Below are 27,946 nucleotides of genomic sequence, written 5' to 3'. Positions count from 1 at the left end.
ATCAGGGGCCAAACGTTTACTGCTACTTTATGAATGAGTATCCACTTCCCCGCTGCCCAACCACACCATGTATTGCAACATTAAGCCCCGCGCTGTCTATTGCTGCATGAGTTGCACCCATCTCGGTCAATCGACAATGAGACTCAGGGCGAATTAACCATGAGGGGCCTAGAAGGGAGGGGGACCCAGCGGGAGAGGCGACATCAGGCTCCCGGCACTGACAGGAGTGGGACGTCGTGCTCCTGGCAGCAGCAGGGAAGTCAGGCTCCTGGCAGGGGTCGATATTGACCCCTATGGAGAACTCTAATACAAGTTATTCAATGGACTAACATCACTTTATTCTATTCAACGAAAGGTGGGGTGAGGCAAGGTCAGGGGGAGCCTTACTCAAGCTCAGCCGAGGGGCCTGGGTGGTAGTTAAACTGCCACGGATTTCACTTCATTCATCATCTTTTTCCCTCAAAAAATATACGTTCAGGTTGGTCTCAGATGTAATTTAGTCCAAATTTGTTCAAGGAGTTTCTGCGTCTTATTTAGCTCTTCCTCGGAAATCTAGATTCAACAGAATGAAAAATGAGGTAAGCATTCACCCTGTAAATGATCTGCTGGAATGTAAATGTCTGTTGTTATTTTTATCAAATATAGTTCTATTTCAAATAAGAATTTCTAATTATAATTGAGCAGAAATGTGTATTTCTATAGATGAGATGACTAATGTTCTTTCATGATGTTGGTCATGCAATTTCTAGCCCAATGGTTTTTTTTAAATGTATTTGCATGATTGATGCTTGCAAGTAAAATGTTTATTAAATACTGTGAAAGATCTTTTTAGATAAATTGTTGAATATATGAAGGCAAGCAAAAAAAGATTGCAAATGCTGAAAGACTGGAGTCGCCCCCAAAATTCTGGAGGAACTCAGCAGGTCTGGCAGCATCCATGGAAGGCAATAGACAAGTCAACATTTTGAACTATAGCCACGAGGGAAAGGAAGAAAGAGAGGAAGACTGAATAAAAGGAGGGGGAGCAGCATGGCCGGAAGATGATAAGGTGAATATGGGAGGAAGAAATGGGAAAAAAATAATACTGAAGGGGTGGAGGGTCAAGAATATGGACTGATCAAGAAAAGAAGGGAGGAGGGTGGGGATCTGCAGAAAAGGTGTGGGTGATGGGCAAGTAGAGAGGACAGGGTTCAAATTTTAATCATTATTTATTTTTGGACTTTATGCTTATTGCATTTGACAATATTTTAATGTAGAATTGCACAAATTAGAATAATAATGACAGGAATGTGGAAATCAGTCTGATAGGTTTAAACCATCACTTTCCCTTGTCCTACACGATTTCCTCCCCCACCGTCATACCCACTTCAATGTATAAGACAATCATTTACAATCAAAAAAACTCAATAGTTGACACATGAAGGGTCACAATTTCATCACAATAGGTGTTGGGGGAGGGGGGAGTTTGAAAAGCAAAAATAAAAATGCTTTTGTTGCCATTTCCAGCTTTCCTGAAGATGGGCTGGAAGGTGGGAAACTAGCAATGTTAAAAATACCTTGTAACAGTAAATCCAATAGCTGATCTTAATCCTGACCCAAGTGCATGGTGCTTTGTAGGTCATTCATAAACTTTAGCAGAGCATATCACACATATTACATTTGTTCATTGTAGTTTGAGCCAAGGTTTTAAAGAGATTCCTAATACATGGCCAGTACAGAAAGTAGCTTATGCAAAGTGGTTTGCAAAGTTCTTAGCTGATTTTCAGATGACCATTTTCCAAAGATTTTGTGTGAAAATAAATCTGAGTAAGTGTCTGGATGGTTCATGTTAGACATCAGAATTTGCAGTAATTAATTTGGAACTTCCAAAAGGGATAAGACTAGCAGAGCTCCCCCTACTGGAGGTAAATGAGATGGAAAAAATACTGTACATGAGGAAATGTCTTCTAAAAAGACTGCCTATTACGTTTCTTGCAGGATGCTTTAGGAAACATGAACTATGACATAAGATTAATTTCAGTGCTTAAATAATTAATAAAAAAATTCTTCTTCTTGATATCTTATCTCGACATGGAGAGTGATGAAATTAAAACCAAGACTAAGGTCCTGAATTTAAATAAAGGGAATTATGATGGTATGAGATGGGAGTTGAGTAAAATTGATTGGGTGGTGTTTATGGGGGAGTTGACTGTGGATAGACAATGGAAACCATTTTACAGATCTAATGGAGAAATTGCAAAAATCGTTTATATCGGTTTGGCATAAAAATAAACCAAAAAAGATGACTCAATCGTGGATAACAAGGGAAATTAGAGACAGCATTAGGTCCAAAGAGAGAGAATATCAATTGGCCAAAAAAAGTACCACAACCGAAGACTGGGAGCAGTTCAAGATGCACCAAAGGAGGACAAAGGGATTAATCAAGAGAGCAAAAATAAATTACGAAAGTAAGCTTGCGGCAAATATAAAAACCGACTGCAAAAGCTTTTATAAATATGTCAAGAGGAAAAGATTGGTGAAATCCAGAGTAGGTCCTTTGCAGTCGAAATCAGGGGAATATATAATGGGGAATAAGGAAATGGCAGACCAATTAAATTCTTACTTTAGTTCTGTTTTTACAAGAGAGGATACAAATAACCTCCCAAGGATGTTGGGAACATAGAGACTAATGCAAGAGAGGAACTGAAAGAAATCAATATCTCTAAGGACATGGTCTTGGGGAAATTGATGGGATTGAAGGCCGATAAATCCCAAGGGCCTGATAATCTATATCCTAGGGTACTAAAGGAAGTGGCCATTCAGATAGCAGATGCTTTAAGAATTGTTTTCCAGAACTCGATAGCCTCAGGATCAGTACCCATGGATTGGAGGGTAGCTAATGTTACCCCACTATTTAAAAAGGGGGGTAGAGAAAAAGCGGGGAATTATAGGCCGGTGAGCCTTACATCAATAGTGGGCAAAATGATGGAATCCATTATTAAGGATGTAATAGCGGAGCATATGACTAGCAGAGAAGGGATCGGACAGAGTCAACATGGATTTACAAAAGGTAAATCGTACTTGACAAATCTATTGGAATTCTTTGAGATGGTGACAGGTAAAATAGATGGGGGAGAGCCAGTGGATGTGGTGTACCTGGACTTCCAAAAGGCCTTCAATAAGGTCCCGCATAAATGACTGGCTTCCAAAATCAAGGCTCATGGGATTGGGGGCAAAGTATTGATGTGGATTGAGAACTGGCTGGCAGGTAGAAGACAGAGAGTTGGGATAAATGGCTCGTTTTCTGAGTGGCAGGCGGTGACCAGTGGGGTGCCACAGGGATCTGTACTGGGACCCCAGCTGTTCACAATTTACATTAATGATCTGGATGAGGGGATTAGATGTAATATCTCCAAATTTGCAGATGGCACTAAGCTAGGAGGGGTTGTGTGCACGGAAGAGGGGGTCAGGAAGCACCAGTGTGATTTGGATAAATTGAGGGACTGGGCAGATACATGGCAAATGCACTACAATGTGGATAAATGTGAGGTTATCCACTTTGGTAATACAAACCAGAGGGCAGATTACTATTTGAATGGCAATAGATTAAGAGATGGGGAAATGCAGAGAGACCTAGGGGTACTTGTACATCAGTCTCTGAAGGTGAGCATGCAGGTACAGCAGGCGGTTAAAAAGGCAAATGGTATGTTGGCCTTCATATCAAGAGGGTTTGAGTATAGGAACAAGGATACCTTACTGCAGCTGTACAGGGCCTTGGTGAGACCCCACCTGGAGTATTGTGTGCAGTTTTGGTCACCTGATCTAAGGAAGGATTTTCTTGCAATGGAGGGAGTGCAGAGGCGATTCACCAGGCTGATACCTGGAATGGCAGGAATGACTTATGGGAAAAGATTGCGCAAATTGGGATTGTACTCGCTGGAGTTTAGAAGATTGAGAGGGGATCTCATAGAGACATATAAAATTCTGGCAGTACTGGACAGAATGGACGCAGATGGGATGTTTCCAATGATGGGAAAATCCAGAACCCGGGGCCATTATTTGAGGATAATAGGCAAACCATTTAGGACCGAGATGAGGAGGAATTTCTTTACCCAGAGGGTGGTGAATCTGTGGAATTCATTGCCACAGAGGGCAGTAGAGGCAGGTTCATTAAATATATTTAAGAGGGAATTAGATATATTTCTTCAGTATAAGGGTATTTAAGGTTACGGAGAGAAGGCGGGGACGGGGTACTGAACTTTAAGATCAGCCATGATCTCGTTGAATGGCGGAGCAGGCTCGAAGGGTCGAATGACCTTCTCCTGCTCCTATCTTCTATGTTTCTATGTTTCTATCTTATGCCAAAATTTATATGAGCATGAATGCTTTTGAAGACATGGAGTGGTCCATAAATACTAAACCTCATGAAAGAGGAAGTTGTAAATGTTTTTTTTTAAATCATGCAATGTAAACCATCATGAGGCAAGAAAAAAAAATCAAGTTAGATCTAAGTTAACATGACCCTTTTAGCAAATAACAATCAGGATTGTTGAATTTGGTGGAAAACAAAGAGTTGAGAATACTCAAAATAAAATATATATGAAAAGAAAGCTGAAGAGGGCCACGTAGTATCTTTTGATTAATGTTCTATTCAATAAGATTATGGTTGGCCCTGTACTTTATCTAACCTCCTATCCAAGTCTTATTTTCCTTAATTCTCCAAAAAAATCTATCAATCTCATCCTAAAATTAACCAGCTGATAATCCATAGCCTTTTGGGAAAAAGATCCAAAGATTTTAATTTTTTTTTCTCATCTCAATCTTCAATGGCCCATATCTTGACCTGAGACTAGTGAAACACCTCATACCCAATAGATTTTTAAAATTTCTTTATTATATGTGTACATCACTGGAACTACTGACATTTCTTCTGCATCTATATTGTGGCCTTAAACTGAAGCAGATAGGGATCAATCATGTTGGTCGGTTTGGCTTTACATACTGGTTTAGAAGAGCGGATTACCTTCCTTAAATTATCAGTGAACCAGTTTTACAATCCATGGTTAATGATGGAAATGTTCTGCAGGTTCATCAGCATCTGTAGAAAGAGAAATGGTGTTGTCATTTTAGGGTGAAGAGTTATCATCCATACCCGTCCTGTCCTGTAACATGAATGTTTTCCTTTCCCCAGATGCTACCTAAAGCCACTGAGCTTTTCAAGCATTTCTGTCTGATTTCAAATAGCTGGTACTAGCAGTTTTTATGATTTCGATGGGTAGAAATTGCGTTTATTTAATTTCCAGATTGATCAGATCCATTAAATTTAATTTCTGCAGCTGTGGAGTTCCAAATCTCAATTCAACCCTGGATCAATGGACTAGCGGTGCCTCTTCATGTGCTTTTGACAGCTAGTTAGTGAATTAACCAACTGACTAAACTGGTGAAAATTGCGTAGGTTTTCTTGCCTCAAGGGGCAGCTCCTGTATTCCAGGAATCCATATCATGAATCTAAATTACACCAACTCCAGGACATCTATATTTTTCCTTGCCTAAAGACACCAAAATTACAGTACAACATTCCAGACATGGTTTGACCAAAGTCTTGGATAACTGCAGTAAATATTCCCCACTTTTGTGCTGTGCTTGCTAACAACAAAGACCCACGTTCCTGATTCATTGCTGTCTGGATGTGGGTGGCACTACTGAAACTGCCGAAATAGGATCTTCCGCAGCACCCTATTCCAAGCCATCCCATTGTCTATAGAATAGAACCAAGAGTAGTTTTTTTTAAACTTTAATGTCCTCAGAGGTCCACCTCAAGATGGTGGGACCTATGATGGCAGCACAGACTGAGAGTTGTGAACTCTGAGGAAGCACAGGGCACCAGAATTGAAGAGCACCCCTCACTGAGGAGAAGCCTTGGAGAGGACCTTATGGAGTAGGACACGGTTAGTGCAACACCATTACAGCGCCAGCGCTAGGAACTAGGGTTCGAATTCCACGCTGTCTGTAAGGAGTTTGTACATTCTCCCCATGTCTGCGTGGGTTTCCTTCGGGGGCTTCAGTTTCCTCCCACCGTTCCAAAAAGTAACGGGTTGTATGTTAATTGGGTGTAATTGAGCAGCATGGGCTGAAATGGCCTGTTACCATATAACATATAACCATATAACAGTTCATGGCATGGAAACAGGCCATCTCGGCCCTTCAAGTCCACGCCGGTTCACTCAAACAACTCCACTAGTTCCCTCCGCCTATTCTCTGCCCAAAACCCTCCAACCCCCTCCTATCCATGTATATATCCAGCCTCCTCTTAAATGCTGTATGTCGCAATTTCAATTTAAAATTTAACTATAGAAGTGGACCAGGCTCCAGCTTGAGACTGAGTGGCTCCTGGTGATCAGATTCTGGGTACCAGGTAACAGACTCAGGACTTGTGTAGGTGAGCAGGGTTCCTGAAGGGCCTCAGGCTTCCTGATGCTTCAGGGGTTTAAAACCAGGTGTCGAGAAGATACGACTTGAGTGCATCAAGCTCAGGTACTCTGCGGGACAGGACAGGTGCCTATGGTTATGGAGCTGAGGGAGGCTGTGGCATTGGAGGAGCTGACAAGATCCAGGGACCCTCAGTGAAGGGACACTCATTTATTTCTCTTTCTCGTCCTGACTGGACTGGTGGTGCCTTTTCGTGTGCCTTTACAGGGCTAATCATAGAACATTACAGCACAGAAACAGGCCTTTTGGCCATTCTAGTCTGTGCCAAACTATTATTCTGTCTAGTCCCACTGACCTACACCCATTCCATATCCCTCCATACACTTCCCACCCACGTACCCATCCAACTTTTCTTGTATTAAAATTAAGCATGTATTCAGCTAACAGCTTGTTCCACACTCGATTTGTGGAAAACAATTCCTTCTAATGTCTCCCATTTAAATTTTCCCCATTCATCCTAAACCCATGTACTCTGGTTTATATCTCACCTAACCTTGGTCATTAAAGCCAACTCTATCTATACTCATCATAATTTTGGCATACCTCAATCAAATCCCTCCTCATTCTTCTATGTTCCCAGGGAATAGTCAAGAGAGTTATCAAACTTTTTGTTTAAACCACTCCCCACTTTAATTTCCATCCTCAAACTCACAGTCAGAGTCCCCTGAGCCAAGTAATTTTCACATTCCATTATGGCCTCAAAAGAAAGTTCTACAAATTATTTTTCTTTTTACACACAGTGTATATAAAGATGAGTGGAATCTTGAATCATTATATTTCTACTTTTCATGAACCAGCACATCAAGGTCCCTCTTACATCAATATTTTATAGTCCCTCATAGTTTAAAAAAAATATTGGGATCAGTATATTTCCTACCAAAATGAATAACCTGTGGCAGTGTGAGCAGTGAAAGAAACACAGCCACCACATTGAGGGTCGTTAACAACTGTTTTATTTAAATTTGGCACATACCCCTTTAAGGGCAGCACTGGCTCAGTCACCCTGTGCATGATGACATCATAAAAGCTGCCTGGGGCACGCCCCATGCGGGAGATTCGACTGGGAAAGAAACCCCCCAACAGCGTCATCTTCCCATGGCTGCACCGCGAGGTGGTGTTACAAGTGGGCCGGTTCGCCCTGAGCAAGTGCGCCTCCACACAACCCCGGCAGAACCGGCTATGTGTCCCGGCGCTTGGGCAGGCAGCCCTATCACTTAGGTTCGGCTGTCTGCACCGGCTGAGATAAGTCCAGATGGGCCGCCTTCGGGCGGTCCATCGTAAAAAGTTCCTCCCTCCCCCCCAGTGTCTAGGGTGAAGGTTTGTATGGCCCCTCATACAGTCGCTGCAGTGGTGCGCCCTGCGACCCCCTTTGCATGAAAACGAATTGAGCCGAATCCAGTTGTTTGGGGAGGTGGATTGGCCGGGTGCCGTGGCGTGGAGGTGGGGGAGTCAGGGAGCCCAGTCTCCTGCGGAGGTCCGCCAGTAGGTTTGGGTCGGTGGCCGCGGTGTCGGGGTCTGAGCTGAAAAATTCACCCAGTAGGGAAAGTGGTGCACCATGCACCATCTCCGCTACTGAGGTTTGTAGGTTCTCCTTGGGTGCCGTCCTAATCACCAAGGAGGACCCCAGGGTAGCTCGTCCGCCCAATCTGGTCTGGAGAGCCTGGCCATGAGCGATGCCTTTAGGTGCCTGTGGAACCTTTCCACCAACCCATTGGACTGCGAGTGGTATGCCATGGTGTGGTGGAGCTTCACCCCCAGGAGTTTCACCATCTGGGTCCAGAGGGCGGACGTGAACTGCACGCCCCTGTCTCTAGTGATGTGTGCCAGGACTCCGAATCGGGCAACCCACTGGTTGACCAGAGTCCTGGCACACGTCTCTGCAGAGGTTTCCTTGATTGGGATAGCCTCAGGCCACCTTGTGGCACAGTCGACCACCATGAGGAGATAATGAGCCTCCCTTGACACCGGTAGGGGTCCAACAATATCGATGTGGATGTGTTGGAACCTGCAAGCCGCTGAGTCGAAGTTCTGTATGGGAGCCTGACCTTGGAGGTCTTGCACATGGTGCAGTTCCTGGCAAGCTCCGCCACCTCCTTCTTAAGTCCATGCCACACGAACCGCTCTGCGACCATCCGCACTGTTGTTTTCACCGATGGGTGAGCAAGGTCGTGGACTAGGCTGAAAACCCTCACTCTCCAGTGTGGCGGGACTACTGGAAGCGGTGTGCCTGTTGACACATCGCAGAGCAGTGTGTCCGGGCTGTTGGGCAACTGGATGTCTTTGAATTCAAGGCCCGAGATGGCAGTCCGCAAAGCCTGCATCTCTGCATCGTTCCTCTAGGCCTGGGCTAGTTGGGTGTAATCTAGGCCGGGGGTGAGAGTGTTGATGGTGGGACGCGAGAGTGCATCCGCCACCATATTGTCCTTGTCAGCCCTGTGTCGGATGTCGGTCGTGAACTCTGACACGTACGAAAGGTGGCGCTGTTGTCTGGTAGACCACGGATCCTTAGCCATCATCAGTGCCAGGGTGAAGGGCTTGTGGTCCGTGAAGACTGTGAACGGCCTGGCCTCAAGGAAGTAGTGAAACTGGTGGATGGCCAAGTACAGCGCCAGGAGCTCCCAGTTGAAGGTGCTATATTTGAGTTCTGGTGGGTGCAGCTGCTTGCTGATAAAGGCCAGCGGGCAGCAGTGTCTACCTTGCCACTGTTCCAGGACCCACACCCCCCACCCCACTGCCGTAGCTGAGGCATCCACAGAGAGTGCCATTTGGGCCTCTGGCTGTGGGTATACTAATAGTGTCGCGATGGCTAGGGCCTCATCCGTTGCGACGAAAGCCTTATTCGCCTCTTCCAGCCAGGATAGAGTCTTTTCTTTGATGCCCATCAGCGCGAACAATGGGCGCATGGTGCAAGCAGCTCCAGGGATGAAACGATGGTAAAAGTTCACCATCCCCAAGAACTCCTGGAGGCCTATTAGGGTGGGGGGTTTGGAGAAATGTTGGATGGCCGCCACCTTCTCCGGTGCTGGTGCGGCCCCAGCCACTGAAATGGTGTTCCCCAGGAACTGGAGGGTCTCCTTGCCAAACTGGCATTTGGCTGCGTTGACCATGAGGCTGAAATCCGCAGGCGAGCAAAGAGGGTACAGAGGTGGGCCTTGTGTTCATCGCGGCTGTGACTGGGAATGAGTATATCGTCCAGGTAAATGAACACAAAGTCCAAATCTTTCCCAACCGCATCCATGAGGTGCTGGAACATTTGGGCTGTATTCTTTAGGTCAAAGGGCATACGTAGGAACAAGAAGAGGCCGAATGGAGTAATAATGGCCATCTTACCCACGTCGTCTGGATGCACCGGGATCTGATGGTATACCCGCATGAGGTCCACCTTGGAGAAGTCCCGTGCGCCATGGATGTTGGCAGAGAAGTCCTGTATTGGGGAACCGAGTACCTGTTAGGGGTGGTTGCATCATTCAACCGACTGTAGTTCCCACATGGTCTCCGGCCCCCAGACGATTCCAAGTTCTTGGAGTCTGGAGAACTCCTTTGCTTGCTGGAGCTTCTCAGCTGGCAGCCATCTGGGCCTAGCATACAACGGGGGGCCTTGCATGGTGATGTGGTGGAAAACCTCATGCTGAGGCATGGTGGCATTGAATTGTGGATCCAGGATGGCGGAGAACCCGCGGTTGATGTCGGTGAACTCATCTCTGGCAGCGACTATGGCAGCAATTTCGGGGCTGCGGGCTTCTGCTGTGACCAGTCAGGTGGAGTGGAACATTCAGGCATTGACCAGCTTCTTGCCCTTCATGTCGACCAGCAGACCGTGAGCCCTCAGGAAATTGGCCCCCAATAGCGTAGTGCCCACGGAGGCTAGGATGAACTTCCAGTGGAACTTCTTCCCGATCTGTGCCCGCCCTGCGGGTGCCGTAGGACCTGATGGTGGAGCTGTTGGCCATCTGCAGGGTTGGACCACGAGATCGGGTGCGAGTCTCTAATGCGGTGGGGGGGGGGGGATGCTCAGCTCAGCCCCTGTGTCCACCAGGAATCGGCGACTGGTGAATCTGTCCATCACACGAAGGAAGCTGTTCGTGCAGCCAGCTGTCACAGCCATTAACGGCGGCTGGCCTGGTCGTTTCCCTGAAACCTGCAGGGTTGGCAGCACTTACAGGCTTGTGCTCTCCAGCACTGGTGGTAGAAACTTCAGGACATCTGGCCCTCCTCTGGCTTGGTCTTGGGGGCGGGCATCGGTCTGCTAGTTCCCGGACGTGCCACCAAGTTGAGGGCTGCCTCGTTCTCCCTCTTCGTGAGCTGGGGGCGTCTGCACAGGCTTCTGCCTTTCTCAGGTATGAGAAGTCCTCATCCATAAGGTGCAGCCGAATGTCCTCCGGCATTTGCTTCAGGAATATTTGTCGGAAGAGAAAACAAGACTTGTGGTCTTCCATCAGTGCCAGCATCTTGTCCATCAGCGCCAAAGGACTATGGTCTCCAAACCCATCTAGGGGAAGGCGCCTGGAAGCCTGTTGCTGGGGGGTGAGCCCAAAAGATCCCAGCAGCAGATCTTTAAGGGTGGTGTACTTGCCTACAGCTGGGAGGTGATGGATGATGTCGTCCACCCTCGCCGCTGTATCTTGGTCCAGAGCTCTCACAACATGGTAAAACATCATGGCATCTGAAGGGTTGAAACTGCACTTCCACCTGCCCGAACCACGTTCTCGGTCAGTGGGTCCAAAAGGGGGGAAGCTTGATGGAGACAGCGTTAAGCTTTGCCGAATCCATGGTTTTTTTGAGTCCAGAAATACATCTAAGCTCGTTGGGGTCACCACTGTGGCGGTGTGAGCAGTTAATGAAGCAGCCACCACGTTGAGGGTCATTAACGACTGTTTTATTTGAATTTGGCACGTGCCCCTTTAAGGGCAGCGCAGGCTCAGTCACCCTATGCATGATGACATCGTAGAAGCTGCCTGGGGCGCGCGCCATGTGGGAGATTTGACTGGGGACGAAACCCCCGACGGTGCCACGTGGCGGTTCGCCCTGAGCGAGTGCGCTGCAACAAACCTCTCATTTTGTCTCATTTATCACCTTTTCCCTCATTCAGACTTCCTTCAGAACCTTTCAAATTTATTGTGATCACAAACTTTGAAAGGTTGCATGTCCATTTGAAAGGTGGCATAAGTGAACTAAGCTAGAATTGTGAATATCAGGTGACTAACCCAAGAAATATTATTTTTTCCTACCTTTATTTTTTTCCTTTTAACCAATTCACAGAGAACAGGAATAACCCCCGAAAAAAGAAAAAAAAATTATATGTAGATGCTTTTGGAAATTCCAGATATTCCACATACACCAAATTTGATTTTTCTATTTTACATCCTCAAAGGTACTATTAGATTTATCAAGTGTAACACTCATTTCATAAAGCTGGATGGATAATTCCTAATCAGATCATGACTTTCTAGGTGCCCTGTCAGCAGATCCTTAATAATGGATTCTAGCAAGTTATGGCAGGTTAATTGAACTATAAATATATTTTTTTAAATTTAGACAGACAGCATGATAACAGGCTTTTCCCACCCATGAGCCCATATCACCCAATTGCACCCAACCCACAATGCTCAGTACGTTTTGAATGGTGGAAGGAAACTGGAGCATCCGGAGGAAATCCACACAGACTCAGGGAGAACGTACAAACTTCTTACAGAGAGCAGTGGATTCAAACCTTGGTCACTGGCGCTGGAACAGCCGTTGCACTGACTGAATCTTTTCCTTGCTTCACAGCAATTTAACATTTGCAACATTCATTATGCTGGAGCAAGTCCAGAATTCATGGAATTTTGTGAAACCATTGTTAATACTTCCTTTATCTTTGCTGCTATTTATTTTTGAAAAATAGAATGTAAACTGATCAATGGGATGTGATGGCTTCAAATTTCCCAATTTTTTTGTGATATTACTGATAATTAACTGTTAGACTTTTGATTTCCCAACATGTTCAATATTTTTGAGAGAAATGGCAAATGCAAACTTATAGCCCAACTACTTTTAGAGGCCCCTGTTCTACTCGCTATAAACCTATGACTGTGTGGCTCAATACAACAAGACCATCAACAAATTCACTGATGATACCATGTTACTGTTTTGTACAAAAAGGGTCAATGAGTCAGCATACAGGAGGGAGATTGAAAACTTGGCTGAATGGAACTCCAGCAACAACCTCACACTCAATATCACAAAGCCTAAGGAGCTGACTGCTGACGTCAGGAAGAGAAAACCAGAGGTGTATGATCCAGTGATCATCAAGTGGAAAGAGTAAGCAAATTTAAATTCTTGGTCGTCACTATCTTGGAAGATCTTTCCTGGATCCTGCACACTAATGGCATCAGGAAGAAAGCAAGCAGAGGTTTGGTATGACATCTAGTATGGGGACACCATACCCCTGAGCATAAAGCAAAATGTAGTGGGCACAGTCCAGGACATCAAAGGCAAATCCCTCCCCACCATAGAGAACATTTGAAGGGAAGGCTGCCGTTTGAGAGCAGAAGCAATCATCAAGGATCCACACCATCCAGCATATGCTCTGTTTTCACTGCTACCTTCAGGAAAGAGGTATAGGTGCCACAAGACTTGCACATTGGCCAGATGGGAGAAGCCAGAGAGTGGTAGTGGATGATTGATCCCTGAGTCACACCCACTATTCACAGACTGGAGGCCTGTGAATAGCGGTGTGCCTCAGGAATCAATGCTGGCACCATTCTTGTTTGTCATCTATATCAATGATCTGAATGATAATGTTGTAAATTGGATCAGCAAAATTTGCAGATGACACAAAGTTTGGAGGTGTTATGGACAGCAAGAAAGGCTTTCAAAGCCTCCAGAGGGATCTGGTTCAGCTCGAAAAATGGGCTGAAAAATGGCAGATGTAATTTAATGCAGACAAGTGTGAGGTATTGCATTTTGGAAGGACAAACCAAGGTAGGAGATACACATTAAAAGGTAGGGCACTGAGGAGTGCAGTAGAGCAGAGGGATTTAAGAATATGGACATATAATTCCTTGAAAATGTCATCACAGCTAGTTAGGGTTGTTAGCATATTGGTCTTCATAAGTCAAAGTATTTAGTATAGGAGATTGGATGTTTTGGAGAAGTTGTATAAGACATTGTTGAGGCTAAATTTGGGGTATTGTGTCCAGTTTTGGTCACCTAACCACAGGAACAATATCTATAAGATTGAAAGAGTGCAGAGAAGATTTACAAGGATGTTGCCGGGACTTCAGGAACAAGAAGAGTGAGGGGAGATATTTAAGATTATGAGGAGAACAGAGTAAATGTAGATAAGCTTTTTCCACTGAGGATAGGTGAGATACAAACCAGAGGACATGGGTTAAGGGTGAAAGGGGAAAAGCTTAAGGGGATCCTCTTCACACAGAGTAATGGGAGTGTGCAGTGAATTGCCAGCTGAAGTGGTGAATGTGGGCACCATTTTCACATTTAAGAAAAATTTTGACAGGAACATGGATGGGATGATATGGAGGGCTGTGACTGGGTGCAAGTTAATAGTTCGGCACAGACTAGAAGGGCTTGTTTTCTTTGCTATAACATTCTATGGTTCATTGGTTCTATGTATCCAGGATTTACTCACCTCCAGACCCCAATCAGTGAGGATTGGTAAGAACATCTCCATCAGTACCAGAACACCACAGGGCTGTGTTCTCAGCCCCCTGTGCTATTCATTTTGCATCTACGACTGGTGGCTCTGTATGATAACACCATTTGCAAATTTGTTGACAATACCATGATAATGGGTTGTATAAAAATGATGAGTCAGCATGCAGGATGGTGATTGAAAACTTGCCTAAATAGCATACAAACAAACACAACTCACTCAATGTCACCAAACTTTTGAAGACATTAGGAATGTGAAACTAAAAATGTACAGTCCAGTGATCTTTGGGGGGATCAAAGGTGGAAAAGGGTGGGCAAATTTAAATTCTTGGGAGTCACTTTCTCGGAATACCTTTCCTGGTCCCAACACACCAATGTCATGATGAAAAAAGCATGTCAGTGCCTCTACTCCCTCAGGAGTCTGCTGGGGTTTGGTATGCCATTGGAAAACTTCAACAGATGTATGGTGGAAAGTGTGCTGACCAGCTGCATCATGGACTAATATAAGGAGACCACTATCTCTGAGCATAAACCCCTGAAAAAGGAAGTGGAAACTCTCCCCACCAGAATATTTGTCTGGAAAGCTGCCATTGGAGAGCAGCAGCAATCACCAAGGATCCACAGCACTCAAGATTTGCTCTGTTCTTGCTGCTGCCATCTGGAAAGAGGTCCTGGTGCCTCAAGACTTGTAGCACCATGTGCAAGAACCCTTGTTATCCTTCAACCATCAGACTTCTAAACAACAAACACAATCAGAGAACTCGTTTAAGGACTCTTAGCTTGTACATTATTTATTACTAAATATTATTTCATATGTATACATCTTTTTCCTCTTGAGTACAGTTTACAGTTACCAATCAGTAGAAATTCTGTCAGGCCCACAGGAAAAAGAATGCCAGGGTTGTATGTGATGTCATATATTACTCTGACAATAAATTTGAACTTTGAACTTGAATTTATTGACATGGGTTTCAGAAAGCCTTTTTATTTATAAAGTCTGCTTCCTTTACAAAATTGGTTGGTAATGTGAAAAGGTGATTTACAATTTTTCAAGAACCATTTTAAGTCCCCCATTCAGAATTCTTCCACAAGTATAAAATATAGGGATTTACAACAGGTACAATTTCATTTGGTATGTAGGAAACCTAATTTAGCATTCTTCTAGAGTATTATATCCATCTAACACATTTAGTACTATCTTACTGTGTGTTTTTCTTATTCTTCCTAGCATTAATTTAGCTTGATAGCAATAACAGGATCAATGATGCGTTGGCCCATGGTGATGTTCTGTGACAGCAATTGGAAAACTAAATACTACCAAGTTTTGGTTCAATAAGCTTTGGTTAAAACTCATCTTAAAATATAGTGACTTTGATCCAATGAATAGTCGCTTAAAGGGCAGGTGTATTTAAATCCTTTATTTGACATGTAAACTGGTAACTATAAATGACTATATCTCTGCATTAAATTTTTGTGAATACAGAGTAACATTTATGACAATGAAAGTTATGAGTGTTTCACTCACCCTTCACTATATTGCCAAGTTTTTATAATATACTATCCAAAGCTCCCAATTCGCGTCACACACTACCACACATGCTCCATCCGGCACTCCAATGCACATACACACTGTGCATGTTCAGGACCAAACTATTAATACCCTATGGTTCTGCTCTGCCAATTTGACTGGTGGGGGGGGGGGGGTGGTGGCGCAGAAAGACATACACCGGGTTCAAGCTCCTGGTCATGCCCAAACTCTGCGCCCCGGTCCTCCTGGGCTGACTTTCAATGCCATCTGCAGAGCATCACCCTCACCTTCAGGGGGCCCCTATCCCACTCACATTCCAGAGCACGCCGTCCAACTAGCCACAGCCAACCTGTGGCCTTTCCACTCTGCGCATTGCTCCTCCCACGCTCTTCTCACACCTCTCGTCAGATTGCAAGCCGATCGCTGCCAGGAGTAGGAGTTATTGCGTCGCGGACACAGTATTCATCCAGGCAGAGGTGCGGCGGCTTCTAGCAGAAGGTGTCATGGAGCCCAGCAACAGCCCATGGAGAGCCCAAGTCCTGGTGGTCAAGGGGGGGGCACCAAGCCGAGGATGGTCATGGATTATAGCCGGACCATCAATCAGTACACCCAGCTGGACGCCTACCCCTTACCAAGGATAACCAACATGGTCAATGAGATAGCCCACTACTGGTCTTCTCCACCATTGACCTGAAGTCAGCCTATCACCAACTCCCCATCCACCTGCAAGTCAAGCCTTTTGCCACCTTCGAGGCAGATGGGCACTATCAGTTCTGCCGAGTTCCATTTGGTGTCACGAATGGGGCCTCCGTCTTCCAGCGGGAGATTGATCATATGGTAGACCGGCACAAGCTAAAGGCAACTTTCCTATACCTGGATAATGTCACCATGTGCAGCCACGATCAGCAGGACCACGATGCCAACCTGGAGAAATTTCTCCGGATGACTAAGGAGCTGAACTTCACTTACAATAAAGAGAAGTGTGTGTTCAGCACCAGCCACCTCGCCATCCTGGGGTACATCCAGATCCAGAATGGATGCTGCCCCCTTCAGCCCATGCTCAAAGCCCTCTGCAGGTGCCTCGCCCTATTCTCCTACTACTCAAGTGGGTCCTCTGCTTCCCGGACAAGGTCTGCCCACTGGCCCAGGCAACTTTTCCTCTCCCACCCGAGGCACAGGCAGACTTCATGCACATCAGGTAGGATATTGCAGACATCACGATGCATGCCATGGATGAGGACTCCCCCTTCCAGGTGGAGAGTGATGCCTCCGATGTGGCCCTCACCACTACCCTTAACCAGGAGGGGCGCCCAGTCGCCTTCTTCTCCAGGACCCTCCATCGTTTCAACCTAGGGCATTCCACCATTGAAAAGGAGGCCCAGGCAATCGTGGAAGCGATCCGCCATTGGCGCCACTACCTGGCCAGCAGGAGGTTCACCCTCCTTACTGACCAGCCTACTGTGGTGTTCATGTATCGCACCACCCACAAAGGCAAGATCAAGAATGATAAGATCTTGCGCTGGAGAGTTGAACTGGCAACATATACCTACATCATCCAGTATCGTCCGGGGAAGTTTAACGACTCCCCCGATGCCCTCTCCTGGACCTGCGCATCGCTCCATGACGACCAGCTGCAGGAACTGCACGAGTCCCTCTGCCACCCAGGCGTTACCTGCTTATACCATTTTATCAAGTCCCGAAACCTCCCGTACACCATCAGGGATGTCAGGACCATGAACGAGGTGTGTCGGCTCTGCGCGGAATGCAAACTCTGTTCTTCCGCCCACCCTAAGCTCATGTTGTAAAGGCCACTCAGCCCTTCGTGTGCCTCATCATAGACTTCAAGGACCCCTGCCTTCCACAAATCGGAATGTCTAATTCCTCGCGGTCATAGACGAGTACTCCCGCTTCCCTTTCACCATCCCATGCCCAGACACCTCCACGGCCACTGTCATCAGGGCAGTGACACAGATCTTCACCATGTTCGGCTACCCCGTGTTCATCCACCGTGACCAGGGGTCTAGTTTCATGAGTGAGGAACTATGCCAGGGGCATTGCAACTAGTCACAGACACGTGCGGGTATACAAGTCCCAACCCTGGTCGAGCAGGTGTTCCACCTACACACAAACCATAACTACGCCTACATTAGATTCAGTAGTGTCAGGGAGGTCTCAACTAGGGACCTGGCACCAGCAGGAGCACCCACAATAGCACAACAGCATCCTTCATCCCAGGACCACGCCAACCTGACACACTCCCCCGACCCCGCACAACTATGGGACACCCAAGACCTCCCCGGGCACCCAAGGTTCACTCCAATCACTGGGGATGAACCTGCCCCCCCCCCCACTCATCCAATTCCTTACACAGACCTCAACCATGGTCACCCCACATTGCTGCACCATGCCAGCCACTCTGGCCCCCGCCCACAGCCCCCCCTTACCCTTGCCGGACTGTGACCAGGAGCCAACCCTGCAATGGTCGCAGAGACTCCAATGTATATATGTTTTGGGGCTCTGGTAGATCATGGACTGTAACCTTCCCCCCCCCACCCCCACCCCCACCCCACGACCTGAAAAGACCAAGCCCCACCCGGTCAGCTGCCAATCACCCTCCGGGATATAAGCTAGATCCGGCCCTTTGAGGCCAGTCTCAGAGTTTGCAACAGTATTCTCACAGCCAGCTCTATGGAAGTTTATGTTGAATAAAGCCTGTAGAACAGACTTTATGTTTTGTGTGTTTGCTTCTGTTCGATAGCGCACCACAGTATTTAAATCCTTTTTTTAAACACGTAAAGTAGTAACTATCTTCTTTCTTTCTTTGGCTTGGCTTCGCGGACGAAGATTTATGGAGGGGGTAAAAGTCCACGTCAGCTGCAGGCTCATTTGTGGCTGACAAGTCCGATGCGGGACAGGCAGACACGGTTGCAGCGGCTGCAGGGGAAAATTGGTTGGTTGGGGTTGGGTGTTGGGTTTTTCCTCCTTTGCCTTTTGTCAGTGATTAAATTAACATTTAATCAAATGACTATAAATAACATCTGCATTAAAGCTCTGTGATACAGAGTAACATTTATGAAAATGGTCAATAAAAGTTGTGACCATTTCACCTATCCTTCTCTATGTTGCCATTTTTTTAAATAATATAGGATCTAAAGCACCTGATTCGTGTCATACACCTCTATGCATGCTCCAAACGACACTGCAATACACAAACGCACCATGCATACTCCAGCTAGAACTCTAATATACTAATGCTCTGTGCATGCTCCTGGAACACGTGCATGCACGCAAGAACAAGGATGACTGCAGAAAGCCAAACTAACTCGGGATGCCTCTGACGACCAACGGAGCGCCTACCAAACAAGGTCAGTAAACAAATTACACATTTTGGTTCCTACTCTAACCAATCACAGTAAGAACAATGGTGCCACCACTTGGGAATACACCCTCACTGTGCAAATGAGACTGAGCCAACTAAGTCACTAGTGGTACCAGTGAGACGATCTTAATTGAAAACATTGAACTTTCCCCTTACAATGTTAAATGCTTTCTCAATGTGCTGCTGCAACTTGGAAGAGGACCAAAGAACAACATTTTGCAAATAATGAAAATCTATAAAACAACAATTTTGAAAATACTCAGCCTCTCTGGAGGTCAATAATATCCATTATTGGTCAATGCCATTTCAGTAGAGAAAGTGATGAAAGTTAACCTCAGGCAGCATTTAGGTGTTGAAATAGGGGAGAGCACAGATCAATCATTGGGAAGCATTGGAGATAACAGTGTACACACAAATAGAAAAAAGTTCTATTTCTATCACTTGTGATTTTCTGGTCTCCAGAAAAGAATCGATCCAGGTAAGAGCGATTTCACCATTGAGACTGAAGGAAGATGAAATTACATATCAAGACCTTCAGAGAAGCAGTGAAGGATGAAGGGGAATTGTTTGCCTTTGTGCAATCACAAAATCTTGAAGCAGTTTGGTTTGAATCCCACGCTGTCTGTATGGAATTTGTATGTCCTCCCCCTGTCTGCATGGGGTTTCTCTGGGTGATCCAGTTTTCTTTGGGTGATCCAGTTTCCTCCCTCCATTCAACATGTACCGGGAGTTGTAGGTCAATTGGTTTAATGGGGTGGAACAGGCTTGTGAGCCAAAAGGGCCTGCTACTGTACTGTATGTCTAAACTAAAAAAATAGTTCTTCCTACAAATGGGGTAAGATTTTGTTAAATTGCAGATTAAAATTAATGTTATTTTTATCATTCCTGATGAGAAATAAGATTGCAGTCAATTTAATAATCAAAATATTTCTTTCTTTTTCAATCTTTTTATTATCATAATTATTATAATTTAATTTATAAACACATACAGTTCAAAGAGATATAAAAAATACATAGTAAGTAATGAATTAATACAGAGATATTAAACAATAATATTACAGAATAAAAATATATCATTAAAAAAATTTTTTAGATCAGTTTAGGGTGTGAACTATCTCTAAAAAAAAGATATAATTAATAACAATATATGAAAAAAGAGAAAAAAAACCCCAAAAAAGAAAAAACAAATCTGAATTTAAAAAACTTTAAAAAAAAACCTACAGATATAGCTAAACCACGCCGATCACTCCGATCTCATCTTACAGCCCAATTATCATACATAATCATAGAAAGAAAACAGAGCCAGATCAACTCACCACAAATGAAAATATTGAATAAATGGTCGCCAGGTTAACTCAAACTTAGAAGGGGATTCATAGACAGAGTTTCTAATTTTCTCTAAATTTAAACATAGTATAGTTTGGGTAAACAATAATCAAAATATTTTAGGTAACTTTAAACTGCAGTGTAATTGACAAGCTTATATTTGTGTGCATCTCCCATTTATTGATGCAGTTGAAGGTCAGATAGCCAGTGTATCTGGACATTTTCTTTGCCACTACCCTTTGACACAAAGGACTGTCTATTCTTATTGTATGGTGATATATCTGGGGATATCTGTCATTTACTAAATTTGGGACTTGTGCATTTGATCACATATGCACAAATGTACCAGACAAGCTCACATTTAAATGGCTAAATGCTGGTGATTTCATGCTGAACGGCTGGCATTTGGCTGTGTGATTTGGCTCGTAATCCACAGAATGCATTGCAGTAAATAATCACAATTAGTTCAACAGAATTTCCATCCAGATCGACCTGCAATTTTTTGGCATTGCTGTCAGCTTCAAATTTTCATTTATGAATTAATTGTTTTTTGTCATATAAATAAAAACTCCATGTACAATCACTGTACTAGGAGTAGTCTATCGGCCCCCAAATTGCCCTTGGGATACTGAGGAACAGATAAGTATGCAGATTTTGGAATGGTGCAGAAATAACATGGTTGTTGTAATAGGAGACAGAACCTTCCCAAATACTGACTGGCACCACCTTCCTGCAAGAGGGATAGATGGTGCAAAGTTTGTCAAGTGTGATCAAAAAGGATTCCTGACAATACGTGGACCAGCCGTCAAGAGGAGAAGCCATAGTGGATCTAGTACTGGATAGTGAACCTGGTCAGGTGTCAAACCTCATTAGAGGAGCATTTCATTGATGGTGTCCACAACTCCCTGATCTTTAGCTTAGCTCTTTCTTTTCTCTCTCTCTTTGGCTTGGCTTCGCGGACGAAGATTTATGGAGGGGGTAAAAAGTCCACGTCAGCTGCAGGCTCGTTTGTGGCTGACAAGTCCGATGCGGGACAGGCAGACACGATTGCAGCGGTTGCAGGGGAAAATTGGTTGTTTGGGGTTGGGTGTTGGGTTTTTCCTCCTTTGCCTTTTGTCAGTGAGGTGGGCTCTGCGGTCTTCTTCAAAGGAGGTTGCTGCCCGCCAAACTGTGAGGCGCCAAGATGCACGGTTTGAGGCGTTATCAGCCCACTGGCGGTGGTCAATGTGGCAGGCACCAAGAGATTTCTTTAGGCAGTCCTTGTACCTTTTCTTTGGTGCACCTCTCTCACGGTGGCCAGTGGAGAGCTCGCCATATAACACGATCTTGGGAAGGCGATGGTCCTCCATTCTGGAGACGTGACCCATCCAGCGCAGCTGGATCTTCAGCAGCGTGGACTCGATGCTGTCGACCTCTGCCATCTCGAGTACTTCGATGTTAGGGATGAAAGCGCTCCAATGGATGTTGAGGATGGAGCGGAGACAACGCTGGTGGAAGCGTTCTAGGAGCCGTAGGTGGTGCCGGTAGAGGACCCATGATTCGGAGCCGAACAGGAGTGTGGGTATGACAACGGCTCTGTATACGCTTATCTTTGTGAGGTTTTTCAGTTGGTTGTTTTTCCAGACTCTTTTGTGTAGTCTTCCAAAGGCGCTATTTGCCTTGGCGAGTCTGTTGTCTATCTCATTGTCGATCCTTGCATCTGATGAAATGGTGCAGCCGAGATAGGTAAACTGGTTGACCGTTTTGAGTTTTGTGTGCCCGATGGAGATGTGGGGGGGCTGGTAATCATGGTGGGGAGCTGGCTGATGGAGGACCTCAGTTTTCTTCAGGCTGACTTCCAGGCCAAACATTTTGGCAGTTTCCGCAAAGCAGGACGTCAAGCGCTGAAGAGCTGGCTCTGAATAGGCAACTAAAGAGGCATCGTCTGCAAAGAGTAGTTCACGGACAAGTTTCTCTTGTGTCTTGGTGTGAGCTTGCAGGCGCCTCAGATTGAAGAGACTGCCATCCGTGCGGTACCGGATGTAAACAGCGTCTTCATTGTTTCATTTGTTACAATTGTTCATTGTAGCTTAGCTACAGGTAAGGATAAAAACAGCTTAGAAACTTGAGAAAGAATTAGGAGAGCTTGAAGTGGGCATGAGAAAAGACCTTGGCAAGTAGGATAGGGAAAATCTTAAGCTGTTCTATGTTTATATGAAGAACAGAAGGATGACAAGAGTGAAGGTAGGGCCATTTAAAGATAAAGGAGGCAACGTGACTGGTGGCGGACGAGGTTGGGCAGGTCCTAAATGAATACTTGGCTTCATTATTCACCAGAGAAAAGGACCTTGGTCAAGGTAAAGTCAGAAAGGAACAAGCTTATGTGCCGGACCATGTTGAGATTAAGAAAGTGAAAGGGCTGGAACTTGGTAAAAACATTAGGATTGATGTCCCTGGGACTGGATGAGGTATACCCCAGGTTGGAATGGAAAGGGAGGGAACAGATTGCTGGGGCATTGGGTATGATCTGTGCATCCTCCCTGGCCACAGGGGAGGTGCCAGAGGACTAGAGAATGGCAAATGTGGCCCCCTCATTTAAAAAAGGTAACAGGGAAAATTATAGATCATTGAGTCTTAGATCAGTAGTGGGCAAATTATTGGAGAGGATTCTGAAGAACATGATTTATAAGCATTTAGAGAAGTATGGTCTTCTCAGGTATAGTCAGCATGGCTTCGTGAGGGGAAGGTCATGCCTCACAAGCCTAATTGAATTTCTTGAGGAGGTTTCAAAATAAATTGATGAAGGTAGAGCTACAGATGTTGTGTTTATGGATTTTTATAAGGCATTTGACAAGATCGCCCATGGGACACTCATTCAGAAAGTCGAGGAATGGAATCCATAGAACCTTGGCTCTGTGGTTTCAGAATTGGCTTGCCTGTAGAAAGCAGAGAATAGTAGTGGGCGAAAAGTATTCTGCCTAAAAGTCAATGACTAGGCAGTGACAGTTCCATAGGGATTTTTTTTTACTGCTCTTTATGATTTTTATAAATGACCTGGACAAAGAAGTAGAGGGATGGGTCAGTAAGTTTTCAGATGAAACAAAGGTTGGAGCTGTAATAGAAAGTGTTGAAGGTTGGGGGTGTCACATGATGCCGAACTGAGTGGATGTGTCACCAACAGCTCTGAGGAAAATTTCTGCATTTAGTTTTTAAAAAAGTCAGTTTTAGGAGTTTTTTTTCTTCAAAACATTCCTTTTTTTAAATTAAAATAGGTAGGAAGAAACTAATGACAGCTCCTGTGGCTCTGGAAGGAGGGAAGACTAAGGAGTCTGCTCAGTCTGGCTCTCCTCCTGACTTGAGGCCTAGCCTTGGGAGGAGGTCAAGAACGGAGGTCCAAGCTGCCCGTGAGGAGAGTGCCTCTCCCATTTGCGGGAGAGAGGCAATTCCCCTACTGTCAGTGCAAGGAGACCTTTTGGACTGGCTGCCCTTCTCTTCCAGGTTCAGGAGCGACACTCCATGACTTGGTCGGTGGAGCCAATATGGAGAGTAATTTGCAGTGTGCTACCCAGCCGACTTCAATAGGAACTGGCTTGCAGGCTGCAGGACTACTTGGAAAACCCTGCAGTGGACTCATAGAAGAGCAGGAGCAGGAGTTTCTTTAACAAAAATCCTCTGAGGAGGAGGAAGAAGAGAAAATACAACTGTCCAGAGCTGGTCCAACAAAGAAGGAGGTGAAGGGAAGAATTTTACCCATAGAGGAGTATACACTCAGTGATGTGGTAAGAATGATATCAACCAATAATAGAAAGATTAATATTAAGCTGAATAAGCTTGATGATATACAGGAGGGTATGAATATGTTTCAAAATGCTCTTCTGGAATTGACACATAGGCTGAGTGACATTGAGGAATAAAATGGAAGAAATGGACTTAATTCTGAATAAAACTGAGGCTGAAGTAAAAGCCTGGCATAAATTACAAGGACAGATATGGCAGAAATTGGATGTGTTAGAGAACTTTAATAGACATAATAACATCAAAATTGTGAGGTTAAGCAAAGGAGTGGAAGGGCATGACTCCATTACATTTTTTCAAAAATGGCTTCCTGAAAAGTTTGGAATGGCCAACTTTCCAAAAAAAATTGGAGATAGAGCATGCCCATCAGGCGCTGGTGGCATATCTGCGTTCAGGTAGACACTCACTTTGAAAAAGGTTATGGACTTCATAAACAATCTACCAGTACTGATAATTCCTCAACTAAATGAGGAATCTAATGTATAAATAATCTGTATTTTGTAAATATTTTGAATTATTATACTGGCCTGTATATAGTTCATTCCTTAGTGTTAAACATGTGTTTATCTTTTTATTTATCATTTACTGACTTTTTTGTGCAAATAATTCATTAGAATTAATTAAGAATTCCTTGTCCTCGATGCTTGTTGCTTCACGGTGATGGGTGCTCTCTTTTCTATATCACGAGACTTGGGTTTTCTAACTCACCCAGTTAATAGGGTTTTATCCCTGTCAATTCTTAGCAGGGTTTCTTTTACTTTAACCTTTTTAGTAACTATCTACTCTTTACTTTCTATTGTTGGCTTCACCTTGGGTATTCCCACTTTTAAAGGGATAGTTTTGTTGAGCCTCAGGTATGAAGCAATAGGGGCAGGAGGGGGAAATCATGATTATAAACATCTAATCTCTGAGTATGAATAGGGCAATTAAATCTATTAGTTTTAATGTAAATGGTCTTAATGCAACTATTAATAGGAATGATTCTGGCGCACATTAAAAAGTTAGGTGCTGACCTGGCCTTGCTCCAGGAAACTCATCTAACAGAATTGGAACATTTGAAATTAAAGAGAGGACAGGTTGGCCAGGTCATTGCTTCCTCTTTTAATTCTAAAGCAAGGGGAGTGGCAATATTAGTAGGGAAGAATCTTCCATTTAGGCTGCAAGAGGTAAATATAGATCCCATAGGTAGGTATATTCTGGTATACTGTCAGATACATTCAGAGCCCTGGATCCTAATGAATTTATATGCACTCAACACAGACAATGATAAATAATAGATTTTTTAAAAATTGTCTGACAGTCATGGAAACCTACTGGTGGGCGGAGACTTTAATTTCATTCTGGATCTGGTTCTGAAGAGATCGGGAAGAAAATATACTAAACAGGGAGCTAAAGATACCTTGGGATTAATGGAAGAGCTGAATTTAATGGATATCTGGAGAAGGCTTCACCTTAGAGCACACATGTCAAACTCTGGCCTGCGCCCGCGATATAATTATATTTGGCCCGCAAGATCATTTCAAAAATGTATTAGAGGTGGCCCGCTGGCCGCCGCGCCAGTATAGCGCATGCACAGTAATACAACAAATCCCAGAATGCATTGGCGTCAGCCCGCTAATCGCCCCACCTCCTCTGTTTACGTTGCAGGGTCTCACCGTGGACTCTGGTTTGTGACGGGGCCGCTGATCCGCCGAGATGCCGCCCTGCAGCGAGAGCCGATGCCCCCGCACTGTCGTTGTCCAACCCGATCGCCCGCAAACCCCCGCCCTCCCGCACACAGGCCTGAGTAAGTATTATGAACTTTAATCTCAGGATAAAACGATCTTCCAATAGTTTCATGTCACAGTGATAAATATATTCCTGGTTAAAAATGGTCCTGCACCTGGATACAAGCTCATTAGGCATAAAACTTGAAAAGTGTGTAAATCAAAGGATATCTGTACCAATGGAAAAAGGGCATGGCAAATAACCCTGCTAGAGTTCATGCCCACAATCAGTCACCCATTTGATTGTTTCAGGAATCATGTTATTCTCCCACATTCTCAATAGCCCTCAGATTTTACTATTCGACAGCACACTAGCAATATTTGAAAAATCCTCTATAGAGAAATATTATTTATTGAATATTTTATTTCTCATTTGTTAATGCTTCTGGAAAGAATTTATCCAAAACTATTATTAAACATTTATTTTAATAAGAAAATGTTTAACATTACATATGTTGAAAGAAGAGAAAACATGCAGATGTTGTTGAAAATTTTCAATAAATATTTAGTTCGACCCTCGACTTAGTCCAAGTTTTTAATTTTGACCCTCCGTGAATTTGAGTTTGACACCCCTGCCTTAGAGTAAGAGAGATTATTCTTTCTATTCAAGACAAAAATGACTCCTACTTGAGGATAGATTTATTTTTGGTTTCAGCCCATTTACAGTGTAGGATCATGGAAAATGAATATAAGGCATGAATCTTGTCGGACAACTCACCTCTTCTATTGACTATTGATATGTCAGATAATGAGATGGTCTATAGATGGCACATTAATACATTGCTGTTTAAAAAGGCCAGATTTTTGTAACTTTATTCTGAGATTAACTGAAATTCCATTGTGAATAAACTTCTTCTGTGGGACACATTCAAAGAATATTTGAGAGGTCAAATAATTAGCATTGTCTCTAGGGTTAAAAAAGAGTATACAAGGATGTGGAAGAATTGGTAAAGGAGATTACAGTTTTGCAAAAGGACCTTCAACAAGTGGGCCCTGAGGATAAACATTGATGGTTAATTAATAAAAAGCTCAAGTATAAAAAAAATTACAAGATTGAAACAGAAATACTATGAGCTAAGGGAAAAAGCCCATAAGGTCCTCTCCTGGCAGTTGAAAGCAGAAAAAGCCTCCAGAACAATAAATGTGATTAAGCTGGACTTGGACAGGATCTCTTATAAACCAAAAGATAAAAATGAAGCTCTCACGCAATTTTATGTTAATTTATATGAATCTCAATCATGGGGGATATGAATAAAATTGAGTATCCTGTCACAATTGGATCTCCCAAATTTGAATTTGGAAGAAGGGGAGGGGTTAAATGCTCCCTTTACTCAAATTGAGTTAGAAGTGTTTGCCCCCTTGCAAATTAATAAATCCCCAGAAGAGGATGGATTTCCACCAGAATTTTATAAAGAATTTAATGATATATTAATACCTCTGTTTATGGAGGTATTAGATCAGGCAGTGGTGACCTAAGCTCTCCCAGAGTCCTTTATGACAAGAGTTATTATGGTGATTCCCAAAAAAGATAGGGATCCATTGAAACTGTTGTCTTATAGGCCCATATCACTTTTGAATACAGACTATAAGATTATTGCCAAAGCCTTAGTAAATAGATTGGCAATTTATTCACCCAAATTAATAAATTCTGATAAAACTGGCTTTGTACAGGGGAGGCAATCGGTGGATAATGTATGTAGTGTGGCACTGAGTGCAGCTGAAGAAAGCACAGCCACCACGTTGAGGGTCGTTAACGATGGTTTTTATTTGAATTTAGCGCGTGCCCCTTTAAGGGTAGCGTTGGTTCAGTCACCACGTGCGTGGTGACATCATAATCGCTGCCTGGGAGGTTTGAGTGAGGAAAAACCCCTGATTGCGTTATCTTCCCAGGGCTGCCCTGCCATGTGGCGTTACACATGGGGCCTGTTCGCCCTGAGAAACTGCACCACCACACAACTCCATCGCCACATGGCCCTATCGCTTGGGCATGGCCATCTGTACTGGTTGTAACAAGTCCAAATGGGCCACCTTCAGGCAGTCCACTGTGAAACG

The 27,946-nt window shown here is 44.3% G+C and overlaps 1 long non-coding RNA gene across 1 annotated transcript; it reads left to right on the top strand.

Moving 5' to 3' along the window:
* Positions 1 to 219: 219 nt before the first annotated feature.
* LOC138756126 (uncharacterized) lies at positions 220 to 26,043 on the top strand. The gene is made up of 3 exons (XR_011352777.1): positions 220 to 578; positions 823 to 1,048; positions 25,776 to 26,043. It is a non-coding gene; the product is annotated as an uncharacterized lncRNA (long non-coding RNA).
* Positions 26,044 to 27,946: the final 1,903 nt, after the last annotated feature.

Source organism: Narcine bancroftii, chromosome 3 (assembly GCF_036971445.1).
Source record: "Narcine bancroftii isolate sNarBan1 chromosome 3, sNarBan1.hap1, whole genome shotgun sequence".
Classification (NCBI taxonomy): domain Eukaryota; kingdom Metazoa; phylum Chordata; class Chondrichthyes; order Torpediniformes; family Narcinidae; genus Narcine; species Narcine bancroftii.
This window is presented reverse-complemented; position numbering and strand designations above follow the sequence as displayed.